At 37.8% G+C, this 24,713-nt stretch overlaps 1 protein-coding gene across 4 annotated transcripts in view; it reads left to right on the forward strand.

Annotated features, from left to right (window-relative positions):
• SPECC1 (sperm antigen with calponin homology and coiled-coil domains 1) overlaps positions 1 to 24,713 on the forward strand; it is a 280,001-nt gene that overhangs the window by 20,335 nt on the left and 234,953 nt on the right. Inside the window, exon 1 of one of the 4 annotated variants that reach the window (XM_059147398.1) lies at positions 8,509 to 8,606. The exons of the other annotated variants lie outside the window; for them this stretch is intronic. The gene's annotated coding sequence lies outside the window, so the exon portion shown is untranslated. Of the gene's footprint in view, positions 1 to 8,508; positions 8,607 to 24,713 lie in introns of those variants that run through there. 4 annotated transcript variants of the gene reach the window in all.

Consider the following 24,713-nt stretch of genomic DNA (forward strand, 5'->3'; position numbering starts at 1 on the left):
AGTTTGGCATTTTTCAGGTTAAATGAAGTATTTTATTATTTTTGATGTTATTGTAAATGAAATTGTTTACTTAATTTCATTTTTGGATTGTTCGTTGCAAGTATATAGCAATACAATACATTTTTGTATATATGTCTTGATCCTGCAACCTGGCTAAAGTTTATGAGTTCTGATAGTTTTTCAGTAGGTTATAGGGTTTCCTAAATACGGGACCATGTAATCTGTGAATATAGTAGTCTTATCTCTTCTTTTCCAGTGTGGGTGCTTTTTCTTGCCTAATTGCCCTTACCAGGAGCTCCAGACATCTTTGCCTTTTTCCTGGTCTTAGGAGGGAAGCATCCAATCTTTCACTATTAAGAATGATGTTAGCTGTGGATTTTTAGTAGATGACTTTTATCGGGTTGAGAATGTTTGCTTCTAGTTTGTTGAATGTTTTTATCTGGAAAGAGTTTGGATTTTGTTAAATGCTTTTTCTGTATCTATTGAAATGACCATGTGATTTTAAAATGTCTTGTATTGAAATGATTGATTTTTGGATATTAAACCAACCTTGCATTCCTAGGGTAAATCCATTTGGTCAATGGTATATAGCTTTTGTGGGTTGTTGTTGTTATTGTTTTATGTTGTTGGATTTGGTTTACTAGTATTTTCTTAAGGATTTTCATATGTCCATATTCAGAAAAGCTACTGATTTGTAGTTTGTTTGTTTTTTTTTTCCTGATGTCTTTATCCGGTTTTGATATTAGGATAATACTGGTCTCATAAGATGAGTTGGGAAACTTTCCTTTCTCCTCTATTTTTGGGAACAGTCTGTGAAGAATTGATACTGAATATTCCTCTTTAAATGTTTAGTACAGGGCACCTGGGTGGCTCACTTGGTTAAGCATCTGCCTTCAGCCCAGGTCATGATCCCAGAGTCTGGGGATCAAGCCCCATATTGGGCTCCCTGATCAATGGGGAGCCTACTTCTCCCTCTCCCTCTCCCTCTGCTGCTCCGCCTGCTTCTGTTCTTTCATGATCTCTGTCAAATAAATAAAATCTCTAAAAAACATTTAGTACAATTCAGCAGTGAACTCTGGGGCTGGCTTTTCTTTGTGGATAAATTTCTATTACTAATTCAGTCTTTTCACTTGTCATAGCTCTGTTCAGAATGTTTTATTCTTGAGTCAGTTTTGGTAGTTGGTATGTTTCCAAGAACTTTTCCATTTCACTTTAAGTTATCTAATTTGTTGGCATGGATTTGTTCACAGTATTGTTTTATAATTCTTTTTATTTCTGTAAAGTTGGTACTAATATCCCCTCTTTCATTTCTGATTCTAGTAATTTCAATTGTCTCTTATATTTTCTTGGCCAACCTAACTAAATGTTTGTCAATTTTGTTGATCTCTTCAAAGAAGCAGATTTTGGTTTTATCTTCTCTATTGTTTTTCTATTCCCTATTTCATTATTTTTTGCTCTGACCTATTATTTACTTCCTTCTGCGTGCATTAGGTTTAGTTTACTTCTCTTTTTCTAGTGTTTTAAAGTGAAAGGTTAAGTTATTGATTTGAGATTTTTTTCTTTTTAACTGTAGACATGCTAGCAATACTGACTCCATCTTTGGCCTTCCACCTTGTTCATGTTCACTCAATGACCTCTCTTGGGGCTATCTCTCTCTTGGAGATTAATATCTATATACTTTAGAAATTCCCACAAAGTCTGGGATGCGGGAGTCTTAATTTGTCCCTCCTCAAGTTTGTTAGAGATAAAATAGTCTCTCCCCTTCCTGATGCATAGGTGGTACCACGAGGTCTAGTTAAATGTTCGATGTTAATTCAGTGCATACAAACCCTTTGAAATGCATGGGAACCTTTTGATCTCACTACAGTGACCTTCTGTACACCCCCTCACTCCATAAAATCTGTGGATGAAGGTCCGGACTCTGTAGAGAATGGCTGCACAGCTGACTGGAACCTCGTCTGCCCAATCCTTCCCGTGAGTTAGTTACTGTGAATAAAACTCTATGTAAACTGTATGGAGTCACCTTTTTTGTTTTTAGTCTCAAAATGCCTTCTCAGTTTGGGGGATACTTACTGTCTCTTCCCTACCTTTTAACATTAACATAGGTATCTACCACTGTGAATTTCCCTCTAAGCACTGCTGCACTGCTAGAGAGGTGTTCCATAAGTTTTGGTATATTAATTCTTCATTTTCATTCATCTTAAAGTATTTTGGATTTCTCTTTTAATTTCTTCTCTGACCCATTGTTATTTCGGAGTATGTTGTTTAATCTTTACATATTTGTGAGTTTCACAAATGTTTTTCTGCTATTGATTTCTAATTACATCCCATTTTGGTTAGACAACATTCTTTGCATTATTTTTGTCCCTTTAAATTGATTGAGGTTTGTTTTATGGCCAGGCACATGGTATGTTCTTGAGAATGTTCTGTGTGCACTTGAGAAGAATGTATATACTGCTGTGTTGGGTTGCATGTTCTACAGATCTAGTGTTCTGACTGGCCTAGAGTATTTTTCAGATCTATTTCCTTGTTGAGATAATGTATAGTTCTGTCTATTATAGAAAGTGGGTATTAAAGTCTTTAGCTACTACTGTTGAATTGTCCTTTCTCCCTTCATTTCTGTCACTTTTTGCTTTATATATTTTGGTGCTCTACTAAGTGCATATATACTTGTTATATCTTCTGATGACATGACCTTTTTATCATGATGTCCTTATCTCTAGTAACATTTTATTTAAAGATTTTATTTATTTATTTGACAGAGCAAAATCACAAGTAAGCAGAGAGGCAGGCAGAGAGAGAGAGAGAGGAGGAAGCAAGCTCCCTGCCAAGAAGAGAGCCCGATGTGGGACTCAATCCCAGGACCCTGAGATCATGACATGAGCTGAAGGCAGAGGCTTAACCCACTGAGCCACCCAGGCACCCTCTAGTAACCTTTTAAAAAAAGATTTTATTTATCCATTTGAGATAGAGCAAGAGTGAGAGAGAGAGAGAGCACAGACAGGGGGAGCAGAAGGCAGAGGGAGAAGCAGACTCTCTACCGAGCCAGGAGTCCAACATGGGGCTCGATTCCAGGACTCTAAGATCATGACCTGGACTGAAGGCAGATGCTCAACAGATTGAGCCACCCAGGTGCCCCTTTCTAGTAAAATTTTTTTTAAAGATTTTATTTATTTGATATAGAGAGAGAATGAGAGAGAACATGAGAGGAGAGAGGTCAGCAGGAGAAGAAGACTTCCCACCAAGCAGGGAGTCTAATGTGGGACTTGATTCCAGGACTCTAAGATCATAACCTGAGCCAAAGGCAGTCAGTTAACCAACTGAGCCACCCAGGTGCCCTAGTAAAATTTTTATTTCAAAGTCTATTACATCTGATATTACTATAGGCACCGGAACTCTCTTGTGGTTGCTATTTGCATGATACTTTTTTTTTCATTCACTTATTTCAATCCATTTCTATTTTGTATCTAAATTATACTTTCTGGACAGCATATGGCCAGATTATGTGTTTATTTATCCAGTCTGACAAACTGTGCCCTTTTATTGGAATGTTTAATTCATTCGCATTTAGTATTATTAGATTTATATTTGCCATTTTACTTTTGGTTTTCTGTGTGTCTTATCTTTTTTTGTTCCTCTTATTCCTCTCACTGCTTTCTTTTGCATTAAGTGAGTGATTTCTAGTGTTAATATTTTAATGGGTTGGCTGGTACGTTGGAGATCTTGAGATGAATCATCCTGGATTAATTAGGGTGGTCCCTAAATGCAACGATTAAAGTCATTGTAAGAAAAGTATATGCAGAGACACACAGAAAGAAGGCCATGTGAAGATAGAGGCAGAGATGCAAGTACAAGCCAAGAATGTGTGTGATAACTGGGAACCACAAGAAGCTGGAGGAGGCAAGGAAGGACTCTTTCTGAGAAACTTCAGAGAGAACATGTCCTGCTGACACCTTGATTTCAGACTTTTATCCTTTTTATTTATAAAAAATAAAGTTTATATTAAAATTTTTAAAATTTATTTTAAATTTTAAAATAAAATTTATTTTATTCCCTCCAGAAGAGGGAAAGAATACAATTCTGTTGTTTTAAGCCACTCTATTTGTGGTTATCTGTTACTGTGGCTCTAGGAAATACAGACCTTTTATTTTCTTTAACGACTTTTTTTACTTTATCTCTTTTCATTATATTCTGATAACTTATCAGAATCTACTTCAGATTTATACTTAATTCCAATGAGATACAGAAATGTTACCTCTATATAGCTCTATTCTCATTTTTTACTTTTTGTTATATTATTGTTACCATATTATACCTGTTAATATTACAAACTTAAGCATACGTTGTTATAATTATTACCTTAGCCAACTGTAGTAACTTCCTTAATTCAGTATAGCTTTACTCCAATCCATCTGCTTTGTTCAATTGTTGGTAGATATATTACACATATATTTCTATACATTATATGTCCAACAATATACTCTATGGATCATATTTTATATAATTGCTTAAGATTTTATTTATTCATTTGAGAGGTAGAGAGAGACTGCACAAGAAATGGGGGGGAGGGAGAAGCAAACTCCCCACTGATCTGGGAGCCCGACGACATGGGGTTCAATCCCAGGACCTGGAGATCATGACCTGAGCTGAAGGCAGAGGCTTAACATCTGAGCCACCCATGCACACCTATATAATTGTTTTCTAAATCCAGAGAAGAAAGGAGAAAAGCATACATTTTTGCTCTTATTTATAATTACTTAATTACCTTTATGTGCTCTTTGATTTTTTTTAAAGATTTTATTTATTTATTTGACAGACAGAGATCACAAGTAGGCAGAGAGGCAGGCAGAGAGAGAGGGGGAAGCAGGCTCCCTGCTGAGCAGAGAGCCCGATGCAGGACCCTGGGATCATGACCTGAGCTGAAGGCAGAGGCTTTAACCCACTGAGTCACCCAGGTGCCCCTGCTTTTTTATTTTTTTGTGTGTGTGGATTTGAATTACCTTTTGGGCTCATGTGCTTTCACTGAGAAGAACTTACTCTGGTATTTCTTGTAAGGCAGGTATACTAGCAACAAATTCTCTCAGTTTTTGTTTATTTGGGAAAGTCTTTATATCACTTTTATTTTTCCCCCAATTTTTTTTATTGCAGTGAAATACACATAACAAAATTTACCATTGTATCCATTTTTAGGTGTACAGTTTAATGATATTAAGTATGTTAACGATGTTGTATGGCCACCATCATCAGTCTTCAGCATTCTCCATCATGAAAAACTGAAATTCTATACCCATTAAACACTAACTCTCCATCCTCACCTTCCCCCAGCCCCTGGCAACCACCACTCTAGTTACCCCCTATAAAGTATATTATACAGTATTTGTCATTTTGTATTTAGCTTATTTCACCTTACATACTGTTTTCATATTGTAGCATGTGACTTTCCTTTCCTTTCTTTATAAGTCTGAATAATATTACACTTATGTATACATTACATTTTGTTCATCCATTCATCTGACATTTGAGTTGCTTGCACTTTTAGGCTACTGTGAATAATGTTGCTATGAACACAAATATACAAATATCACTTCAAAATCATGTTTTCCTTTCTTATGGGAATATACCCTTTTCACCGTCACTTTGAAAGATAACTTTGCTGGCTATAGGATTCCTGGCTGATAGTTTTGTTTTGTTTTGTTTTGTTTCCCTTGAGTACTTGGAATGTGCTATCCCATTGCCGCCTGGCTTTCATTGTTTCCAATGAGATGTCAGCTGTTAGTCTTATTATGGTTCTGTTGTAAATGCTAAGTTGTTTTTCTCTTCCTGCTTTCAAGATTTTTCCTCCTTGTTTTTTGATTTTTAGCATTTCTACTAGAATGTGCCTGTTTGTGGATCGATTTGAGTTTATCCTGCTTGCAATTCACTGAGCTTCCCTAATGTAGACGTTATTGTTTTCTAATAATTTTGGAAAGTTTTCAGCCATTATTTCTTCAGATTTGTTTCCCTCTTTTCTCCCTCTTACTGTGGATTATCTTAAACAGTTTTTTAGAATTCTATTTTGATCTTTCTAATTTTTTAAAAAAGATTTTTATTTATTTGACAGACAGAGATTACATGTAGTCAGAGAGGCAGGCGGGGTTGGGGGGAAGCAGGGTCCCTGCTGAGCAGAGATCCCGATGCAGGGCTTGATCCCAGACCCTGAGATCAAGACCTGAACTGAAGGCAGAGGCTTTAACCCGCTGAGCCACCCAGGCACCCCTCTAAATTGTTTTGATTGTAGCTTTTTACATATTGTTAGTAGCCTTCTAAGTATTACATTATACATATTATTTATCACAGTCTGCTGGCATGGATATTTTACCACTTGGAGCAAAGTGCGGAAGTCTTACCTCTCTTTACTCTCCTCACTTATAATTTTTTACCTACATTCAGAACCACATCAGACAGGATTATAATTTTTGTTTCAACCATCAAACATAATTTAGAAGTCTTAAGAGGAGACAAATAGTATTATAATTACATTCATTTTTATTATTTATTCCTGATGCTCCTAGATTCCTTCTTTTATCATTTCTTTTCTGTTGAGAGAACTTCCTTTAGCTGTTCTTTTGGGATAAGTCTACTAGCAACAAACTCTCTTATTTTTTTTTTTTTATCTGAGAATATTTTGATCTCCCTTTGATTCATAAGGGATATTTTCTCTGGATACAGGATGCTGGGTTGACAGTTCTTTTCTTTCAGCGCCTGAAAAATGTATTACTTCCTCTGGCCACATGGTTTCTGGTGAGGAATCTGCTGCCATTTCAATTGTTTTCCCAACAGGAAAATGTCATTTCTCTCGCAGCTTTCAAGTTTTTTTGTTTTTTAGAATTTTGACTATGGCATGTTTTGATGTAGATTTTTTTGGTATTCTCAGTCTGGAGTTCATCTTTTTGAATCTGTACATTAATCTTTTGCTGAATTCAGAAAGTTTTCAGCTATTTTTTTTTCTACTACTTTTCCAGCTTCCTCCATCTTTGTCTCTGTCCTGGACCCTGTTGACTTAAGTGTTAGATCTCTTATAATCTCATAGGTGTTTGAAGCTCTGTTCTTTGATTTCTACTGTTTTATATTCATGTTATTTCTTCTGACTGGAGTAAAGCATTTATTGTCTGAATGTCCTTTACTGGTCCTTTGACAGCAGGCTTTTATGTTTGTGCCCTGTAGTATTTCCAGGTTGACCACTTCTTCACCTCCCAATCTGGTATATATGAGGCAAAAAGAAAACTCAAGCAACTTGCCACTGTGTTGTTCCTGAGTCCCAAGTTCCTTAAACAGTTTGTCTTTTCCTTTCTACCTTTCAGAACCTTCTTATATTAATTTTCCATCTCATGTCTAGGGATTTTAGTTGTACTTGTAGAAAGAATAAGGAAAAATACATCTATTCCATTTCCCAGAAGCTTAAGTCTGCACCTTTTTTTTAAATGTTAGTTTTACTTTTTATGAAAATAAATTTTTTATGAAGATGAATTTTGTTTTAAGAGGCAAGTTGTCCAATAATGTACCCCACATTCTGAATTTGTCTAATTAATCAAACAGCTTCAACAAGAAGGCTACCTAGGTGATATGTTGTGTCTCATCACATCACCTTAGAAGGCATGTAGGGTCAAGTTCCCCACCAGGTAGTCATAGTAAGCTTGGTCACTCTTGTCTTCCTTTTTGTCATTGATAATTTGTGGAGCGAAACTTTGTGAATATCTTCCCCAGCAACCTTCTACTCAATGATTTTAGCATGTTTTGGTGACTATATAAGATGTACAAAATGGTGGGACTGTCATTTCCTTTGTTTATTATCTCTATTATTCTGTAAAGAAGAACTTTATTTTTCTGTGCTTTTCTTCTTCTTTTAGTATCAATATTTTATTTAGTGTTTTCTAGTTCATTAATGTCATTATTTTTTTATTTTCCTGGGATTATCCCTAATGAGTCAAATTGGGCTCCTTCAGGTTCATTACCATTGTCCATTTAACATAGTCCCATTAGTCTTTGGGAATCTCCTTGATTTCTGGGCACCACAAGATATCCCAGTTTCATCTCATTAATTCCATGCTTCACATTTGGAACCAGCTGTTTCTCCAAGGATCCCTGCTTCCTTTTAGTAGGAATGATATTTAGAAATACACATAAATTCTAAGGGACGAGAGTGGGAAGATAATGTACTGGATTAAAGTAGTAATTCATAGTCCTAACTGCACCTATTTTCTTGGTGATTTTGGTCTTCATTAAAAGCTAGGAAAGTAGAATTTTAGTACGATAGTGATTTGTGAGCTATGTCTCCCCAACAAGCCTGGACTTCTTGGGGATCAGGTGAGTGTCTTTGCAATTTTTATATTCATAGTGGTTAGCACAGTTTCTGGAACAACAACAACAAAACAGCACCTAATAAATTTTTGGACTTAAATTTTGCTAACTAAATTCATAAACTATTCATCTTATGATTAAAATATTTTTCTCATTTTCTGACTTTTGCAGAGAAATAGTAAAGGATATGGAAAGAAGTTGCAGTGAGAACGTTCATTGGCTGTGGGCAAATTATTAAATGTTTCAGAACTAGTTTCTCTTGCTGAATGGTGAGTGTTTTATTGGCTTCAGCATACTAAAAAGGCTATAACAAGATCTGAGGCTGTTCCACTAGGTAATAGTAAGGTGGTGGGACATGACTCATGTTGAATGATTGTTGAAGGTGATTTTCAAAGCTTTATAGCTTGCCCTAGAGATGAATAGTATACAACTGGTATTCAGCCTTTATATAGGAGACCTAAGCTGTTTTTTTTCCCCTGACTGACATTCCTGCTTTATTGCTTTATTACTTTTAAGTCAGTTGCTCAATCTCTTTTCCTCATTCTCACCTGGAAGTGTGTGACAGTATCCTAAACAAGTTGAATTAAGACATAATGAGAGAAACCATATAAAATCCTTTGATATGTAATAATTAAATGAAATCTGTATTATAAGCACAGAACTTAGTCATTATAAGTAGCAACAAAGGAAGCCTAATGTCATATTCTAGGGTTTGTTTTTATTCAGAGGAGTTGTAGTATGGCATTTTAACAAGAGCTTCAAATGAAAGGGTGGTTGCAGCCTGAATCAAGCTTTTAGACTATAGTGATAATGGGACTGAAAGTTTAGTTGTTTCAGTTTACTTTAGCAGAAGGCACAGATAAGGTGAATTTATTTATAACCTGCATTTTGAATGTAAGGAACAGAACCTAAAAGGAAAGGCCACAATATTTTTTATAGATTTATTTATTTATGTATTTGACCTAGAGATAGAGAGGGAGCACAAGTAGGCAGAGCATCAGGCAGAGGGAGAAGGGGAAGCAGGCTCTCCATTGAACAGGGAGCCCGATGTGGGGCTCAGTCCCAGAACCCCTGGATCATGACCTGAGCCAAAGGCAGCCGCCTAACCAACTGAGCCACCCAGGTGTCCCAGGAAAGACTACAATATTAAACACCATATATATTAAGTAAAGGAAGGGTGTGTGTGTGTGTGTGTGTGTGTGTGTGTGTGTGTGTGTGTTTTGTTTGTTTTTAAAGATTTTATTTATTTGTTTGACAGAGATCACAAGTAGGCAGGGAAGCAGGCAGAGAGAGAAGAGGAAGCAGGCTCCCTGCTGAGCAGAGAGCCCGATACAGGGCTCCATCCCAGGACTCTGGGTTCGTGACCTGAGCCAAAGGCAGAAGCTTTAACCCACTGAGCCATCCAGGCGCCCTGTGTATGTTGTTTTTAATGATTAGGAAGAAAACTTTGTTCCTTCACCATTGGTAAAGTTAGAGGAACCCCCTTTTTTTTTTTGGTGCATCTTAAATATCAAAATACAAGAAAAGCTGAGGCTCCTTTGCACTGATCAGTTTAAAGAAATGTTTTGTTTTTTGGAATTTAATTTTTTTTCAATAAGTAATTCTCGCTTGGCATGAGAATTATAAACAATATAGATATATAACTTGGTAAAAGTTATATTATCTCAATATATTATCTCAGTATATCTCAATATTCTCCCAAATGTTTTGTTTCTTTTCTTCCAGATATTTTCCATATATGCAGAATATAAAATATATATTTGTTTTTAGAAATCTGCTCATACTAATACAATCTTGTACTTGGTTATGTTTTCACATAACGCACATCTTTGTATGTCAATATGTAGACATCTTTATCATTCTTTTAAAAAATTTTTGCTTTAATTTTTTATTTTTATTTTTAATGTCTACAATTTAATGAGTTCTTTTAGATTCTGAACACTGAACTAACCAATTTATCCAGAATAATCAAATCAAGTCTTATAACAATTATCCTTGTTTTGTAGTTTAGGAAACATAGATTCATTAAAATTGTATAGTATATTTGAAATCACACAAGGAATCTGACTTGGATTTAGTCAACCTAAATCCTGTATTCTTTCTTTTAAGTTTTTTTTTCTTTCTTTCTTTTAAGTTTTAATTTAAATTCCAGTAGGGGCACCTGGGTGGTTCAATCATTTACACATCTGTCTTTGGTTCGGGTTGTGATCCTGGGGTCCTGTGATTGGGTTCCACATCAGGCTTCTGGCTCAGTGAGGAGACTGCTTCTCCCTATACCCTTCCCCCCATGTTTTTGATCTCTCTCTCTCTCCTTCTCAAATAAATAAGTAAATAAATCTTAAAAAAAAAAAAAAGAGAGAGAGAGAAAGAAACTCCAGTTAGTTAATATAGAGTGTAATATCCATTTCAGGTGTACAATAATATAGTGATTAAAGACTTCCATACATTACCTGGGTGCTCATCACAAATGTGCTCCTTAATCCCAATTAACTATTTAACCCATCTCCCCACCCACCTTCTCTTTGGTAACCATCATTTTGTTCTCTATAGTTAAGAGTCTGTTTCTTGGCTTGCCCCTCTCTCCTTTTATTCCCTTTTGCTTCTTTGTTTTGTTTCTTAAATTCCACATTAAACTCCATGGCAAATGATAAGCTTTCACTCTTTTTTATGACTGAGTAGTATTCCATTATATATACCACAACTTCTTTATCCATTCATTAGTCAATGGACACTTGGGCTGTTTCCTAATTTAGCTATTGTAGATAATGCTTCTATAAACATTGGAGTGCATGTATCCCTTTGAATCATTAAAAAATATTTTTTTATTCTTTGGGTAAATATCTAGTAGTGTATTTGCTGGATCATAGGGTAATTCTGTTTTTAACTTTTTGAGGAACTTCCATACTCTTTTCCACAGTGGCTTCACCAGTTTGCATTCATACCAACAGGGCACAAGGGTTCCTTTCTCTCCACATCCTCGCCAACACCTGTTGTTTCTTGTGCTGTTGATTTTAGCCATTAAGACTGGTGTTATAATAGTTCAGTGCAGTTTTTAATTTGTGTTTCCCTGATGGTAAGGTTGATGAACATCTTTTCATTTGTCTGTTGGCCATCTTTATATCTTTTTTGGATAAATGTCTGTTCATGTCCTACCTATTTTTAAAAGGTTTTTATTTTAATTCCAGTTAGTTAACATACAGTGTTATATTTGTTCTGCCCATTTTTAAATTGGGTTATTTGAAGGGTTTTGGTGTTGAGTTTTATAACTTCTTCATATATTTTGGATACTAACCCTTATTCAGATATGTCATTTGCAAATACCTTATCCCATTCTATAGGTTGACTTTTAGTTTCATTGATTGTTTTCTTCACTGTACAGAAACTTTTTATTTTGATGTAGTCCCAATAGTTTGTTTTTGCTTTTTTTCCCTTGCCTCAGGGGACTTATGTAGAAAAAAGTTGCTATGGCCATGTCAGAAATTACTGCCTGTTCTCTTTTCTAGAATTTTTAAGGTTTCAGGTTTCACACTTAGGTCTTTAATTCATTTTTAATTTATTTATATTTGTGGTTTAAGAAAGTGGTACAGTTTAATTCTTTTTCCTGTTGCTGTCCAGTTTTCCCAAAACCATTTGTTGAAGAGACTATTGAAGGTATGTTGGATATTCTTTCCTGCTTTGTGAAAAATTGACCATCTAGTTGTGGGTCCATTTTGGGGTTTTCTATTCTGTTCTGTTGATCTGTGTATCTATTTTTTGTGCCAGCACCATACTGTTTTGATTACTATAACTTTGTAATATAACTTGAAGTCTAAAGTTGTGATGCTTCTAGCTTTGCTCCTCTTTTTTCAAGATTGCTTTGGCTCTTCAGGGTCTTTTATGGTTCCATACAAATTTTAGGATCATTTGTTCTAGTTCTATAAAAATGCTGTTGGTATTTTGATAGGAATTGCATTGAATATGTAGAGTGTTTTGGGTAGCATAGACATTTTAACAATATTTTTTCTTCTAATCCATGAGCATGGAATGTCTCTTCATTTCTTTGTGTCATCTTTAATTTCTTTGATCAGTGTTTTCAGAGTACAGGTCTTTCACTTCTTTGGTTAGGTTTATTCCTGCCTATGTTATTATTTTGGGTGAAAAATCATTCTTTCTGATGGTTGAATTCTGTTGGATGTACCCTGTTTTAGTCAATATCCTCTAATAAAGATTTGAATTATTTCTTTTTTCTGTTATAAACAATGTTGCTGTAAGCATCATTTTGTATATATATCTGGCTGGTGTTTTGGTAGAGTCGCTATTTAGGAATAGAATTATTATTTTTTTTATTTTTTTTAGGAGTAGAATTATTTAGACAAACATTGTGGATATCTAAAATTTTGCCAATTTTCCTAAAGAATTGATCAGTTTACAGTGGCTGAGAATACCTCTGCCCAAATAACATCAGGTCCTCCTCAAAGCACCCTGTATTTCTCCTTTGTAGCACATCAGATTGTATTTAAAAATTATGTACTCATTTAAAAAATTTCCCCCTTCCACTTGTACACCCCTTAAAAATATAAGTTCTTTGTGAACTGGAACACTGTTTCTATGTTACTTATATTTGTATCTGTAACATCCAACATAATTCCTTACACATAATGTATGCCACACCCTTGTTGACATTTGATATTATCATTGTTTGCCAGCCTGACAAATATAGGTAATTATTTTACTGTGTATTCTAAAATTACTAATCAGTGTGAACACCCTTTCACATATATTTATAATTTATAGTGTTTTTTTTCTCATTTTTAAACTCTATTGATTCAAAGAATGCTTTAAATTTCAATGTGATATGGGCATTGTTGCACATATTTTTATGTGGCTTGTTGCTTGTCCTTTGAATTTGCTTATGGTGTTTTAGATCATAGAAAAGTTTAAAATTTCTATGTAGTAAAATTATAAACCTTTTTATGGCTTTGGTTCTCATGCCATGTGTCAAAAGGTGTTTTCCACTCTATAGCTGTAGATTTTCATCTAGTAATTTTTTAAAAAAAGATTTTATTTTTTTATTTGACAGAGAGAGATCACAAGTAGAGAGGCAGGCAGAGAGAGAGAGGGAAGCAGGCTCCCTGCTGAGCAGAGAGCCCAATGCGGGACTCGATCCCAGGACCCTGAGATCATGACCTGAGCCGAAGGCAGCGGCTTAACCCACTGAGCGACCCAGGCGCCCTCATCTAGTACTTTTTGATAGATATACTGAATCTACATTGGCAAAGTATATAACCATTTATTTTTTATTTTATTTTATTTTATTTTTAAAGATTTTATTTATTTATTTGACAGACAGAGATCACAAGTAGGCAGAGAGGCAGGCAGAGAGAGAGGAAGGGAAGCAGACTCCCCGCTTCATAGAGAGCCCAATGCGGGGCTCGATTCCAGGACCCTGGGACCACGACCTGAGCCAAAGGCAGAGGCTTTAATGCACTGAGCCACCCAGGCGCCCCATTACATAACCATTCTTATTTGATCATTTTGCCATAGTTTTCTGGGTAAGTATGTACTTGCTGCTTACTACCAATTCTCCTGATGAAGCCTCTCCAGATATTTGGTTTGGTTCGTATTTGTTGTCTAGGAGATTTCCCAGGCAGCATCTACAGCGATTGTTTTCCCTGAGTTCTTCTATGTTCAAAACCATTCATCTATAATCCTTATTTTTGAGAGTCTGTTTGGTTGGTTATAAAATCCTTGTCTTACGTTTTCCTCTTTGAGAATCTTCAGTTTGTTAGTATGTTACTTTGCTGCCTGCTCTCCAAGTCCAATGACAATTTTCCCCCTTATAAATGACTTGGTGATTTTGCCTGGGTGCTCAAAGGACTTTAAAAAAGTCTTTAATAGTTTCACTAGGTATGTTTCAGTGTTGGCCGTTCTGAGTTGACTTTTCCAGGTACACCATGGACCTTTCTTTGCAACACGTAGGTTCATTTCTTTCAATTTATTCAGAAATACCATTCTAGTTTCCATCTGTTGCATGAGCCTGTCTCTCTAGCATGCCTTCACTATCTGTAGGGGCATTGGTCTGCTCAGTATTTTCTTGTTTCTTATCATACCCTAATGTGGAATTTTACATATTTCCTTTCTGTTGCTCTCAGTTAAGTCAAATGGAAGGGGTGGGGCAGGATAATTTTCCCAGCTTTGAGCCTCTGGATTTCTCTTTCCTGTTGTTCTGACAAGGTGTTCTGATCTGTGGCCTTGGGCTTAGTGAGATGTACAGGCTCTGTTTTCCTCCCCTACTTTTATCTGGATCTTCCTTTTCCTTGTCCTGTTCAACATGGAGTGTACCTCCAGCAATTCTTCTCAATGAGGGCCTGTGTCCTGGAGGGGAGCTTTCCTTGGTTAGATTTGAGTTCATAGGGTTACAGACAGTAAAAATGGCTGGTTGTCATGTTTCTCCCTTAGTCTCCCTCCCATGAGGAACATGGTGCTTGCTCCCTGCCCCCTCCCAATGTGGTACATTGCTCAGATACGGTGACTATAGCAGTGGGCACTGGAAGTGCCCTTTGAGATGGTCACCCCACCTTCTAGGGTCATCAGTATCCTGAAGGATGTCTAAGTTGGCACATCTCAACTCTGAGCATGTCCCCCAGCTCCATCCAGGCTTGGCAGAATTGGGCAGGTGTGCTCGTAGTTTGTGGTTTAGGACCATAGTGGTTTTCCTGGATTATCTGAGATAATGCCTTTCTTCTCTGTCTAGCATTAGTCTTGTTTGGTTTGAAGGTCACAGAGAGGAGGGTGAAGCAAAATAACTCCTACTCACCCATTTTCAGTTAGAAGCTGATTTATATCAAATGCTACATGATCTAGTTTTTCCTCTTCCCTCTCTTAATTGGAAGATATGCTTTTTTTTTTTTTAAAGATTATTTATTTATTTATTTATTTGACAGAGAGAGATCACAAGTAGGCAGAGAGGCAGGCAGAGAGAGAGGAGGAAGCAGGCTCCCTGCCGAGCAGAGAGCCCGATGCGGGACTCGATCCCAGGACCCTGAGATCATGACCTGAGCCGAAGGCAGCGGCTTAACCCACTGAGCCACCCAGGTGCTCCGGAAGATATGCTTATAAGTTTTTAATTCCTGTTTGTTACCTTTTTGCCTTTAAACAATACGCTTCAAACACCCTTCTCAGTTTATCAACTTGAGGGATACTTGTTTCAACATTCTTTTCTGAAAACACTAAACAATTGACGTTCTTCTCAATCTTCGATTTTTGGGGGTGCCTGGGTGGTTCAGTGGGTTGAGCCCTCCTGCTCGGGTTGTGATCTCAGGGTCCTGGAATCGAGCCCCACATAGGGCTCTCTGCTCAGCAGGTATCCTGCTCCGCCCTGCCCCACTGCCTGCAGCTCTGCCTACTTGTGATCTCTCTCTCTGTGTCAAATAAATAAATAAAATTTTTAAAAAAATCTTTGATTTTGTGGTTTAGGATTTTTGTTATTGTTGAAATACTGTTTTACATTGTTAGCTTTTCTTTCTAAATTTCTTAAAATTATTTTCAGTTTTGTAGTCATAATTAATATGTGGTCAAAAGATTTTTAAACTGAATTATGTCTATATATACATATATATGTATGTGTGTGTATATATATATATATATATATATATATATATATATTTTATAACTAAAGTTAAATACACAGTAAAGTTTGTGTTTAAATTCCAATCAGTTGGGCGCCTGGGTGGCTCAGTGGGTTAAGCCGCTGCCTTCGGCTCAGGTCATGATCTCAGGGTCCTAGGATCGAGTCCCGCATCGGGCTCTCTGCTCGGCAGGGAGCCTGCTTCCCTCCCTCTCTCTCTCTGCCTGCCTCTCCATCTACTTGTGATTTCTCTCTGTCAAATAAATAAATAAAATCTTTAAAAAAATAAATAAATAAATAAATAAATTCCAATCAGTTAACATGCAGTATATTAGTTTCAGGTGTATAATATAGTGATTCCACACTTCCACCTAACACCCAGGGCTCCTCACAGCAAGTGTGCTCCTTAATCCCTCGCACGTATTTAACCCAGCCCCCCTACCCACTCCTCTCTGGTAACCATCACATTGTTTTCTGTAGTTAAGAGTGTTTCTTGGCGAGGCGCCTGGGTGGCTCAGTGGCTTAAGCCACTGCCTTTGGCTCAGGTCATGATCGCAGGGTCCTGGGATTGAGCCCCACATCGGGCTCTCTGCTCTGCAGGGAGCCTGCTTCCTCCTCTCTCTCTCTCTGCCTGCCTCTCTGCCTACTTGTGATCTCTGTCTGTCAAATAAATAAATAAAATAAAATAAAAAAAGTGTTTCTTGGCTTGCCTCTCTTTTTTCCCCTTTGCTTATTTGTTTTGTTTCTTAAATCCCACATGAGTGAAATCACATGGCATTTGTCTTCCTGTCCTGATTTATTTTGCTTAGCATAGTATTGTGCTCCAACCATGTCCTTGCAAATGAAAAGATTTCGTTCTTCTTTATGGCCAAGTAATATTCATATATAACAACTTTTTTATCCATTCATCAGTTGATGGATAGGTGGGCTGTTCCCATAATTTGACTATTGTAGATGCTGCTGCTATAAACATTGGGGTGCACATATCCCTTTAAATTAGTATTTTTGTATTTGGGTAAATATCTAGTAGTGTAATTACTGGATTGTAGGGTAATTCTATTTTTAACTTTTTGGCAAGCCTCCATGATTTTCCATAGTGGCTGCACCAGTTTGCATTCACACCAACAATGCAAGAAGGTTCCTTTTTCTCCACATCCTTGCCAATACCTGTAGTTTCTTGTGTTGTTGATTTTATAGCCATTCAGATAGGTGTAAGGTGATATCTCATTATAGTTTTGATTTACATTTTCCTTATGATCAGCTATGTTAAGTATCTTCCTGTGTCTATTGGCCATCGGTAGGTTTTCTTTGGAAAAATGTCCATTCGTGTTTTCTGCACATTTTTTGGTGTTATTTCGTTTTTGGGTGTTGAGTTTTATAAATTCTTTACATATTTTGGAAACTAACCCTTTATTGGATATGTCATTCATAAATATATTCTCCTATTCCATGGCCTGACTTTTAGTTTTGTTGATTGTTTCCTTCACTCTGCAAAAGCTTTTGATTTTGAGGTAGTAATAGTTTATTTTTGCTTTTGTTTCCCTTGCCTCACAAGGCATATCTAGAAAGAAGTTGCTACACCTGATAGACTTTATGATATTTAGAAATAGCTCTTTGCTTAACTGATTCAGTGCTACTGCTAATTTTGTTTATATGGAATATCCCAAACCATGTGTTGTTCTAAGTGCTTGGACTATATGAGTGAAAAAAAAAAAAACAACAACAAAAAACAAAAATCTCTGGCCTCTGGAGTGGATGTACAATTAAGAGTAGCAAACACTACACCTAATAAATGAGTAAATGAAATTGTATATTAGAAGAGAATAAATGCTGAACTATGGAGATAAAAATAAAATAGGATAAGTGAGATCCAGGGTGCCAGGGGGGATGGGTCAGAATTTTAAATAGGGTGGTCATGGAGGGTCCTACCGAGAGATGACTTTTGAGCAAAGCCCAAAGTGAGAAAAGGAGTTAGTTAAATCATACCGAGGGGAGGAAGCAGCTGGAGCAAAGACCCTGAGGGGGAGCATGCCCATTGTTTGGGGGCAGCGAGGATGCTGGGAGCTCCAGGGCAGGGCGGGAGACACGGTTGCAGGAGTCAGGAGGACATGTGGGCATGCCTCGTAGACCAGTGCACAGACTGCACTTCACCCTGTGTAAGATGGGGAGCCACTGGAGGGCTCTGTTGAAGGTGTTACATGGTCACTGCATCTGCCATGTTGAGAGTGGACTGTGGGGGACATAAATGGAAGGAGGAGGTGAGTTGACTTATTACAGGAAAACCATGCACACTGTGTTGCTAGATGGAACCAACATGGTTTCATGCAGTGAACTTTCCATTAATGAACACATGCTTATATTTAACTTTTAATTGGCTGGATTATGACTGTATTTTTCTAAAGGGCTCTCAAGTGCTATACTCTTTGAGTTCCTTCCAGTTTTATAATAACGTTTTTTTTCCTTTAAATATGAGTGACATTTTAACTTGGTAAAGAATTCGTGAGTCCCTTCTTTCACTCAACACTCCACTGGCATTGCTCTTTTGTCTTTTGTCATCTAATATCGTAGAGAAGCCTGAAGGAGATTGTAGAGTCTAACTTGTGTCCCTCTTCTGGGTAGTCTGCTGCTTCTGTTTCATTGTTGGCAGGTTATTCCTTTGCCTTTGAGCACCAGTTAACTTTGACTGGACACATCCCGTCTTGATTGCACTCTTCCTGATTTTTCCAGGTATACAATGAGTGCTTTTCATTCCATGGATTGAGTTACTTAATTTCAGGGAAGTTTACCTCCACTGCATCCTTAATTTTTCCCTCCATACCATTAATTTTTCTGTGTTCTTCAGAAATAGTAATCGTCTGTATGTCACATCTCTATCTTCCATATTTAACATCTTTCTAATCACTTTCATCCTTGTTTTTCTCTATTCCATTTTCGCAAGTGAGTCTTCTATTTCACTGACTTTTCCAACATTTTGGTTTCACTTCTTGTTCTTCCTCATGTAACATTTGTTCATCATATGATAGTGTGACTATTTTCCTCTAATGGTGTCCTTTTCGTCTCCTCCTGTTGTCTTATGAGCCTTTCCGTGATGCCCCTTATCTTTTCTTGGGGGGAACAGGACCCTTGGGAGGACAGTTCTTGCTTCCACCTCTCACTCAATTTAGAGAAATCTGTAACTCACTCAAGATCTAGAGAAGTATCAATTCTTGTAATCCTTTCTGAATTTTGTTCAGTGAATTCCTGTCTCTGGAAGACAGTCTATCTGTTGCCCAGGTAGTGAGGACTTTCTCTACTTCCTTCATACGTGGAATTTCCTTCTCTATGTTGGCTTTACCTAAAGGGGAGAGTAAGTACATATGGCTTCCTTTATAAGAATACAAGTTAAAAATTGTACTTTGCAATAAAATAACAAAGAACAATATACAAAATTCAACATGTTCAAAAGAGGATCTAGGTTAAAAAAAAAAAAAAATTCCCCCTCTGCCTCTGTTCCCTGCTCCCCTGCTATTAAATTTAATGGGCGCCATATTGCCCTCCACAGAAATTATCGATATATATCCTACTAGCAAAAAGTGAGAGTGCTAGTTTTCTCATACACTCACCAGCATGGTGATGTGTACCAAAGTTTTTAAATTTTTGTCATACTGATAGGTAAAATGCATTTACAGTTTTAATTTGCATTTCCGTTATTAAAAGTGATGTTGAACACATTAAGTGTCCTTTCATTACTTTTATACCTTTTTGTTTTGGGTTATTGGTGGTTTTCTTCTGGGGTTTACAGGTATCCTTTGTGTATAGGAAAATTCATCTTTTTCTTTTCCTTTTTTTTTCTTAGAGAGAGAGAGCGCGCGCGCGCAAGGTGAGAGAGGCAGAGCGAGAGAAAGAATCTGAAGTGGACCCCACACCCAACCACATTTATTTACGTGCTTTGAATTGATTTTGCTGATAAAAATAAGGACTTTAAAAAATTTGTTTTAAAGATTTTATTTATTTATTTGACAGAGAGATCACAAGTAGGCAGAGAGGCAAGCAGAGAGAGAAGGGGGAAGCAGGCTCCCCGCTGAGCAGAGAGCCCGATGCAGGGCTCGATCCAAGGACCCTGGGATCATGACCTGAGCTGAAGGCAAAGGTTTTAACCCACTGAGCCACCCTGGTGCCCCATTTTTTTTTTTTTAATTTAAATTCAAGTTAGTTAACATATAGTGTATTATTATTTCAGGTGCCCTCTTTAATACCCATCACCATTTAGTTCACCCCCCACAACTGTCCCTCCACCTCCAGTAACCCTCAGTTTGTTCTCTATAGTTAGGAGTCTCTTATGGTTTGGCTCCTTCTCTGTTTTTGTTTTATTTTTCCTTCCCTTCCCCTATGCTCATTTGTATTGTTTCTTAGATTCCGCATATGAGTGAAATCATATGGTATTTGTCTTTCTAAAGAGGGACTTTTTAGGCACAATTTCAGAAACATAGAAACATATCTTTGTTTTTATGATCTCGCAAGTTTGCTAAATGCTTTACTGAAATAGTGCATGGAAAAATATAGCACAGTATTTCCCAAATAAGCACTTGCGTATTTCTTTAAAACATCATAACTTAAATTCTGTCTTAAACTTGTCAAATGCTTTTTTAAAAATGTATGTTTATATCAGCATTTGTTGTAATGCTTTTTCTTCCTTTGAAATTTTTTATTCATTTGTTAATTCAACAAATATTTATTGATTACCGGCTCTATGCTAAATAACGTCCTAGGTACTGATAATCAGTGAGAAAAGAGACAACCTGCTCTTGTTGAGTTCATAATTTAGTGAAGAGAGTGGCGATTGGTTATTAATGGAGAAAATAAAGCATGGCGGTATGAGCTTGGGGGAAATATCCAGCAGGAGGCCAAGGTAGTTATACTCAGAATTTGTTGCCAATTATTAGAGGGGTGATGTGGGATAATGGAAGAAGCCTGGACTTAGGTGAGCTCCTGTGCAAATTGCAGGATTTCTATGTACAAGTTGTGTGAACTTGAGCAAATTGCGTAACCTCCCTGAGCCCTGTTTCCTCAACTACTCTGAGGAGAAAAAATAATACCTGCCCCATCATGGCTTTTTTGAGAATTAAATGTGACACCTTAAACAAAAAATCCTAGAAAAGTGTTTGACCTGTCGTCATTGCTTTCAAAATAGTAGCTGAAGTATTACTAGTTTAACCACCTTCTTCATTAAAATGTCAAAAATAAGAAATTTCTCCACGATTTCATTAGTTTTAATACCTTGGGCCTAATAAGATGTTTTAAAGACTGGCACTTTTAAATAGCCATTTGTGCACATTGTCACCATGGTAACTGCTAAAATAGGGACTTGCTGGTATCAGTGTATCCATTTCCATGAATTGTCCATAGTTTAATGTTCATCTACTGTTGGTCAAATTTTGTGGAGGCCATAAAAAGCAGAAAAGGAACTACATTTGTATTGAACATTGTATTAAAACAAGTTTTAGTGGAACTGAGAGGTAATGCATGAAAGAATCTAGATACTAAAATGGAGCTCTAATACAGAAACACCAGCACTAGCACAGTTTTGTCTGTTCCACACTGAGGAATTTAACAGACTATGATTCAAAGATATTTTAATATCTCATCCATACTACTACAGGGGTCCGAGTAGGCCACAGACTGGGAGCAGGGCAGGGCCCCAAGATTTAATAATAATAATTAAATAATAACCGGTGCTATTGATGGGTACTTTCCATAGGAGAGATTCTGAGGACAAGCTGAAGTCACTCTTTGTCAATAGGCAACCCGATCAAATGCCTTTCCAGGGAGAAGTACGGGTTATGTGAGGTTTGGGAACGGGAAAGTAGGTAAGTCAGAATGGCAAAACTACAACAGGCTAGGGAGATGTAGCCGGAGTCTGCCTACAACAAGAGAAGGTAGGGAGGCTTAAGTATCAAACCAGTTTGAGATATGTTCCTCCAGACGTCCCCTCAATATCCCTAACAGACAGTTTCTTGCTTATCTATTTGCCCTAGAGACAGGACCACAGTAAATAGCACCCACTCTTTCTTATTTTTACTTCTCTCTCAAGTCGAGGTCCCTGCGCTGGCCCAGGTCAATGGACAATGGATTTTACCAAGACCTATGTTACCTTTGTTCACCCAGATCCCCTACTCTGACTGCTAACTGTTGACTTCCTTTCCAGGTGAAATTTACAGGAGTAACCTGACCCTACTTCCTTTATCTTTCATTTTCTCCTTAATTCTGTGACCTTGCTTCTAACTCTGACGTTTTATAAACTTTATTCTTGCTAAATTCAGCAATGACCTAGGGGTGTGTTCATCTACCTGCTGGACACTTCCAACTGATTGTCTTGGGCATTTCCAACAGCATGAATTTAATTCATTATCCACTTATGTGGTGTAATGATTTTAAGGGACGCCTGGGTGGCTCAGTTGGTTAAGCAGCTGCCTTCGGCTCAGGTCATGATCCCAGGGTCCTGGGATCGAGTCCCACATCGGGCTCCTTGCTCGGCAGGGAGCCTGCTTCTCCCTCTGCCTCTGCCTGCCTCTTTGTCTGCCTGTGCTCGCTTGCTCTCTCTCCCTCTGTCTCTGACAAATGAATAAATAAAATCTTTAAAAAAAAAAAAAAAAAAGATTTATCCACCCATTCTTTGTACTTTTCCTTTCAAGAGGCAGAGTTTAACTCTCCCCTGTCCTTGGACGTGGGCAGGCCTAGAGACCTTTTCTAGCAAGTGAAATAAGGCAGAAGTGATGGTGTGAGACTTCAAGGTCATTAGGGACATTGTGGCCTCCTCGTAGCTCTCCTTCCTGGATCATTTGATCTGGGGGAAGCCAAGCACTATAACAGAAGGTTATTTAAGCAGCTCTATAGAGGGGTTCACTGGGAAATGAACTGACATCTCCTGCCCACCACCAGCACTTACTTGCCAGGCATGTGAGTAAACCCCGTGCAACTTCAGCCCTGGTCAAGCCTTCAGATGATGCGGCCCCTGCTGACATCCAGACTGCAGCCTCATGAGAGACCCTGACCTAGAACCGTCTCATGAGAGACCCTGACCTAGAACCACCCAGCTGAACCTCTTCTAGATTCCCGACCCACAGAAACTGGGAGGTAATAAACATTAGTTGTTTTAAGCTGCTAAATTTTGTGGGTAACTTGTTGCACAGTGGTAGATAACCAGTACACATGGCCAACCTTCTGTTTTCCCAATCTCAACAAATTGTGCCCAAACCAGGAGACTCCTTCTTCCTCCCACAGATCCAACTGGTGATCAAGTCCTGTTATTTCCATGGCAGTATCTTCTTGATTCCACCTCCTTTGAATTTTGCTGTCATACTCTTAGATGGTTATTTCTCATCAAAGGTGTTTAAATTGCCTGGTGGGAGGTTCCTTGCCTCCACTCATACTCCCTTATATTTGTCCTCTACACTGACATCAGAGCAGTCTTTCTGAAATGTGAACCTGGTCATTTTGCTTCTTTACTTAAATTGTTCTCACCAGCTAAGGGTTACTGCATCCAAACACCTCAGCAAAGGCAGGTAAAGCGGTTTGAGGTTTGCTCCCTGTCTTGCTTTCCAGCTTGATCTCCTGTCTCTTATGCCGGAGGGAGTTCACCATCCCAAAATGCTTGTTTATATTGCTTTGCAGCATTTCCGTGTAGTTTCAAAGGATGCAATAATATATGAAAAATTTATTCAATTTGTAAGGAAAACTGTCCACCACTGGGGAAGTCGAACTGGTGAAGACTTAGCTACTTATAGTTTGGTCCCATCGGGTTATCCTAAAACATTCCAGCGTTAAAAAAAAGAAATCACAATATTTTGGCTAGGATTCAGGCTGTTCCAAATATCGATTTCTTTCTTTATTTTTAAGATTTTATTTATTTATTTGGCAGAGAGATCACAAGTAGGCAGAGTGTGAGAGGGAAACGGGCTCCCCGCTGAGCAGAGAGCCCGATGCGGGGTTCGATCCCAGGACCCTGAGATCATGACCTGAGCCGAAGGCAGAGGCTTTAACCCACTAAGCCACCCAGGTGCCCCTAAATATAGATTTTTAACCTATACTATGGAAGCCAGTCATTTGAGATCCTAGAAATTGCCTTTTTTGGCCTTCTCAGTGTCAGGAAGATATAGTTTTATATTGTTCCTTATTTCTGATATCCATGTGAATGCCTTTCGCCTTAACAGGCAGTGAATTCCAGAGCGGAAAGCAAACCCTGGTACTCCCTGTCCTGCCGCACACTGAAAAGACAGATTGTCTGTGACTGTGGTTTGATTCAAAATGTTTATCCTTTTTTCGGTACCAAATGAAGATCAGATTATTTAGATCATCAGCGTTCTAGAGAAAAACAGCCGTGGTGTAGATTGGTACCCAGTGCAATTATTCTGTTTAGCAGCTCTTTTCTTCCTGGCTGCCCACACAACAGGTCCCTGGGCTCCTTCTCCACTGCATGCCTCGGCCCTTGAATATGAACCTCACACATGAAAGGCACTGATTCATCCACAGAGGTTCCAGTCAATGGTAAATTGAAATTACCTGGCAGCCCACATGTAGGCTCACAGTTCCTCTTCCCCGTGGCATGCCATTGGGATTCCTTGAGGTTCGGTGCATTTTTTGATGGAGGAATTTTGCTAATATCTCAATCTGTGTTCTTGCTGACCAAAATACACATATATTAACTTTGGGACTCTTCCTGAAGACATTTTATTAGTGTGTGTCTGAATGTGTTTTATCTCTGAAGAGGGCAACTTTAAGCGAGGCCTCAGGA

This window comes from Mustela lutreola, chromosome 15, assembly GCF_030435805.1.
Source record: "Mustela lutreola isolate mMusLut2 chromosome 15, mMusLut2.pri, whole genome shotgun sequence".
Taxonomy (NCBI): domain Eukaryota; kingdom Metazoa; phylum Chordata; class Mammalia; order Carnivora; family Mustelidae; genus Mustela; species Mustela lutreola.